The sequence below is a fragment of the Larimichthys crocea genome, chromosome XVIII (assembly GCF_000972845.2).
Source record: "Larimichthys crocea isolate SSNF chromosome XVIII, L_crocea_2.0, whole genome shotgun sequence".
NCBI lineage: Eukaryota > Metazoa > Chordata > Actinopteri > Sciaenidae > Larimichthys > Larimichthys crocea.
The window spans coordinates 13,738,168-13,744,167 of NC_040028.1; positions in this window are offsets into that span (position 1 = coordinate 13,738,168).

The window sequence follows — 6,000 nt, forward strand, 5'->3', positions numbered from 1 at the left end:
TTTAGAGTGAGCTTGGATAGCAATTTTGTGACTTTCCAAGAACCATGTGAGACCATCTTGGTCTGTGTGTTTTGTCCTCCTGTACCCATAAAAACAGATCTCCCCAGGCCACAGTGCTTGGTCTGCTGTATTTTATTAAATCACTGTTGCATTAAGCCAATATGCAGCCCATATCCATTACTCACAACACAGGAACAGTTGAACCTTTTAGAGGTCGGCCATTTCTCAATAACAATTAAGTTAAAAATTATGACTTGTGTTTTTTTGTTTTTTTTTGTGGCGTTTGTTTACCTTAGCATCCTCGGATGAAAATCCTGTAGATAAATTGTCACTTCTAGGATCTGGAATCTAAAATTAATACCTAGAGTCTAATGACTAATGGGAGAAATATCACTGCTGTATGCATCTCACTTCTAGAAACATAGTTCATTAATAGTGACATATATGCTGAGTGGTAAAAAGCAAAGGGTAGCAATGGGTGGGTGAGGGGTGATATACCGAGATGGAAGCAATATCCCATGGAGGGCTTTGTGCCCTTAGGTAAAGACATACTGTAGTGGTCTCTCATCTCACCATGCATGTGCATAAAGATATCTTATTTTGCCAGATGGATTTTTCCAACCCGAGTAGTTGAGATATAAAGAGCAAACGTTTACACAAAGTGTATTGATATGAATTCTTTAGCTAAGTTTAGTTAAATAATTTAGTCTATGGATATATTTCCATTGGTTTGTGAGGGTTGAAAGTGTTATACTCCATGACGTAATGTTTACTAGCAGTGTTAAATACTGAAATTACAGTAAAGAGGAAAGAAGTTGGGATCAGTGATCTGATAAACAGACAGCACTCCACTCAGCTATGCAGAATGAAATTAAGTAGGTGAAACCCCAAACCTGTACTACGCAGGTCTAATTATGCTGATGTTACTCTAATGGCATGGTACCTGATCTTTTATCTTCTAATGGTGCAAATCAAACAAGATGCAGGGATGCATTAAGTCTTCCAGGCGATGGGGAGTTAGACGATGACATTTATCACTCTGTGGTTCCAGGACTAGTAATTGTACTGTCAGGTTACAATAGTTTCAGCTTTGAGTGATTCAAAAAAGGGAAGACGGTGCTTTAGTAAAGAAGGAGCACCCGGGATTAAAACCTGAATGCCAGAAAGACATCCATCTTTTGAGGAAATAAGTGCAAATGTCAGAGACTGTGGACTATGTGGAAACATAATTTCTGCATTAACCTTGTGTCATATATTTCATGCTTAAAAAACGAGTGGCATTGATGGGAAAAGAAGTCTATTTTCTACAGTACAATGTACTGCTTCAGCACTAACGCTATCTGGCCACTGTATGGTTGTTCTGAACATAACGCCGCCATTCATTCATTTGGTCATTCATTCATTCATTCCACATAATCTCTGAGAATTTAGAGCAATTTGAAAAACAGCTGCAGCTGCAGCGGCATCCACTGTCCAGAGCCTAATCCTGGTCTCACGGTAGTATAGCTCTCTGTCTCTGTCTCTCTCTTTTTCCCTCCCTCACCCTTTCCACTCTCTCTGCTACTGTGGTCCATACACAAACACCCCCATGGAGCACAGTTGCAGGGCTTACTCATTGTCCATATAAACCATTATGGCCCTGTCCCTGAGAATAATCCACTAGTACAAAACACTAGAGTGCTATTGCTGCTTTTGCTGCTGTGCCTTACCCCATATGCCACTGCACACATTCTCCACCATCTGCCGTCAATGAGAAAAAAAACAGAGCAAAAAAAAAAAAAAAGGAAAAGGGCCACCCTGCACTTTTGGCTTAGTATGTGACTTCACAATATCATTTAATCTGCCACAGGTCAGTGCCCTTTTCTCCATCACATAGGGTGGAAACGTGCTTTGTGAAAGGGTTTTCTCAAAAAGACACGAAAATGTGAGATGCTAAATTAAAGCATCAACTGTTATTTTCTTCAGGTGCCATTGGCTGCAAAGATTGTTTTGAACCACCTTGTATCATATGTTTACATTAATCTGCAGGGTGAGATATACTGCAGCATCTGGCCCCCCCTGTGGCACCACTGCAAGGAAACTAGTGTGCGGCCCCGTGTCGGTGCAGCTGCAGACTCTAGGCACATGTACCATATGTTGCCACCCACAAATAGGCTACAAAGTCATCTGACAGTGTAGCGTCGCCTGTGTGGCTTGCTTTGCTGTTCGCCTTTGTTAAGGCTGTGACTGCTGAATCATCAAAAAGCCAGGCATCTTCTGTAGGTCAGCCATCCATTGCTGTTTAATCAGACAGAGAATGGGAGGAGAATTAGTCCTGATACATAAAGCTTATATAAATCCTGCCGAGGGAAAATTGTATTTACAGATTACATGGCGTTGAAGCATCAAGTAAATAAATGTATAGGAAATATTAGTTTCAGTGAAGGATTACCTGAACAAAAGATAATTAGGATCAGAATCGACATTACCATCGATCGTCCTCATTCATCGGTCACACTTTGAAATAATTAGGATGCATGTAGACCAACTTGGTGACATTAGAGCCTTTCATCTTTTCCTAATGGTAGAAGCCACTGAGGTTGTCAGCTGTACTCCCTTTTTTCCTCCAGCGGAAATGGCTCTTTGAGGCTTCAGCTAAACATCATTATACATCATTTATACAGGGGCAGCGTAAAATGACATGCAAAGGGCAACACCACCAGACTTTTTCACAGTAACAGTTTATCTTTATGGATAATTAAATGCCAACATTAAAATCTGACACCAACTAAAAGAACGCCATATCGAATCACTTTGATGAGGTTCTGATCTGACTGCATATTAATCAGTTCAGAGGAAATAAACAGCAACTGTTGGAGTTCTTCTGCTGCTACCAAAGGAGCAACAACAAATTTACAGAGTGAAATTGGAAGCCATTAATATTTCTGAAAAACTAACACTAGCTGCATTAATACTTTGATAACACTGGGGAACAATTCGGGAAAAAAAATTCAGTTGAGTTAGATTTTTATGCTGATTCCAAAATTGCAGTCAGTTTTTTTTCTAGCACTTCAAGTTTTTTCTCCACAGCTTACCCTTCAGATAAGCAAAATTCCACTGACTAGCTGTAGTAAGACTTGTTGGCTAATCCCGATTGGACTCATCTACAGCTACGTGGCAACTTGTTTGTGCAGTCACAATTGAGACAGTGCGGTGACAGGTGTGTGCAGCTCCTAATAGGTCAGTACTATCAATACCTGCACACAGGAAGCTAGCATAGTAGATATGAAGAGGATTTGTGCTGGCTTTTCTCTTAAACTTGTAACCATGGGCATACCGTTGTAAGTTCTATTTGGTTTTATGCTGTTTTTGTAGTTTTCAAAGCTTGTGTCTTATTTACATAAGTATATATTTCCTTTGTTCCCGATCAGGTCTGCTCCTGAACCCTGACTCCTTTTGCTATATTTGTGGTAGTTTCATATTTTCCAAATTTTAAAGTAAAACTCTGTGATCAAGACAAGCCATGGGCCCCTCACAAAGTGTGCAAGCAGTGTGTTGAGACTTTACGGATGTGGACCAAAGGAACACGTGAAAAGTTGGCATTTGATATCCCCGTGGTTTGGCGAGAGCAAAAAGATCATTGCACAGACTGTTACTTTTGTTTCTTTTTTAAGAAAACGGGGATCCTATGGTTCAACAAACTTGACATGATAGAGAAAAACTGAGATCAGTTTTCGATTCCACGCCCCAAAATCTGTTAAAAACAGCTGTCAGACCTAATTCAACAAAAATTGTGTTCCTCGGTGTAATAATTAGCATTTGTGTCAACAGCAGACAATAATAACAAGTATGTAAAATATAGAGATGTTTCTACTATTCTGGACCTTCTCACTTTGTTTCTCACCATATGTATATTAAATATTAAAGAGAAAAAAAATGGCAATATGTCTGTAATAAGACAGACTCCTCTCAAAACTTAAACTATATCAGATCATCAATAATCTATCCTTAAAGGATGCAGTGACATCCTCCCAAAACAAATGTCATCAAGATGTGGAAAATCTCCTGCTGTTGCCGTCCTCTTGGCAAGTTTTAGGAGGAGCAGTTCATTACCACTGTTGTCAAAGTGCTGGCAGGGCTCAATGGAGTGATTACCTCATTTTAGTTATCCCCTCTGTGATCAGAGGTTACCATGGAAACTGGTGTGCCCCAGTAGATGTGCCACTGCCCCTCTCCCCCCTGGCAATGTAGGCTACTTTAAATACAATTGTTCTGTGGCAGTGTTATCCTTATTAACATTTTCATCATAACTGAGCCCTGCCTGTGAATTAAGTGAGCACTATAATATAAAATACACTAGGCTAGACTTTTATTTTAAGCAACAGGCTGAGCTGGCTAACATTAAAACTGTAGATATAATAGACAGAGCTTTAAATCTGTTCGATATAACATAATATCTCCCTTTATGCCACTGTCTGCTTGATACAAACGGTAGTTTGAGGGTGTGCGTGTTGTTTAGACTGGAGGCAGAGAAAAGCCTCCTCTCTTCTTGCTCTGTCTGCTTGGCAAAGCACACATGAGGGACTCTCACTATGAGTAGTCTGACTCCACAGCTCTGTCTCTCTGGAGGACAGCCAATAAAAAAAAAATAACAAAAAAAATAAATAAATAAATCCTTCTCCACATGCAAACTAACCAGCACAGGTGTCGTCATGCATCACACAAACAGCCTACACACCCTGCACGACCGTCTCTGCCTATGTTTTGTTATATATAAGCCATAAATACTTTTAAAAAATGAACTATCTATAAAGTTTAGGTCCACACTTTACAGCTACTGTAGTGACACGTATGCATTTCCACTACAGATCCACAGATCCATGCGCCACACTAGCAGAAAGGAGCCCTCTGAATCTTTTGTATGTTTATTCCCTTGAAGGAGACATATTTGTTTTTCTACAGCAATACTGCCTGCCTCAGCATTTACTAATGAATATTCCCTTGAGCTGTACTGTGCTACTCTCTGATCTTCACCGTCAGCCACTGTGGTATCAGTGATGCAGATGCAATTATCTATTAAGTTTTGATGTCCATGGAAAGCTGAAGACACTCAGGGGGGAAGACATAAATTTCTTAGATGAAAGCAAGGATGGTGCACAGCACTCCCAAAGTTCATCATCTTTTCTATTACAGTAATTCAATCTAATATGCTAGCCATGCAATAAACACTACGATAATATTAAATTTTGTGTCGTGTTGGTTCAAGTCTATAATCATTTCTTAGGCCAGTGTTGTATCTAATATTGTTGTGATGCTTGACAACACCTTGAACATTGTAAGCTTCACAAAGATGGGTTTTACTGCATGTCATGGGTTTGCGTTTCAAGCAGATTTGTTTGCAGCAGCATCTCAAAATACTTGTTAATCTCACGCACAGGCCAGCACTGAGTTGAAATCTAACTTTAACTGGCTCTAAAGGAAACAGGTCTTTGATATATAGGGAGCCTGTGAGTTACACATGCTGGGGAACTCATTAAGACCTGTCACTGAACCCTTACTGGGTCCAGGTTATTCAGGGCATTATTTTTTTCAGAGGAAGGCATGGGAAACAATACACAGCTGCACTGATAACCTAGAAATTACTTTGGATTAGCTCAAATATAAATATAGGCTTACCTTTTTTAACTTTGAAAGATTTGTGATTAAAAAACATTTAATTTTTACCAAAATAAGTTATTTGCTCATTTTACTAAATCACTTCACTACACCACTTATATTTCACTGAACTATGAAATGTTACCTTAACGTGATCTTGATGCTAAGAGAGTTTTTGGTGGTTACACGAATCGACAAAGTCAATAAATGTATAGCAGGGATCGTGTACCTAGGAATAAATGGCTGTGTGCTGACATCATGTGGTAGCTACAGCAAGTTACATGTGAGGCTTTAGGCCCTGTACAAAAACACACCCACAGCACATGACACAAACATGTGATCGTCATGCAAAAGCTGGCAGAATAC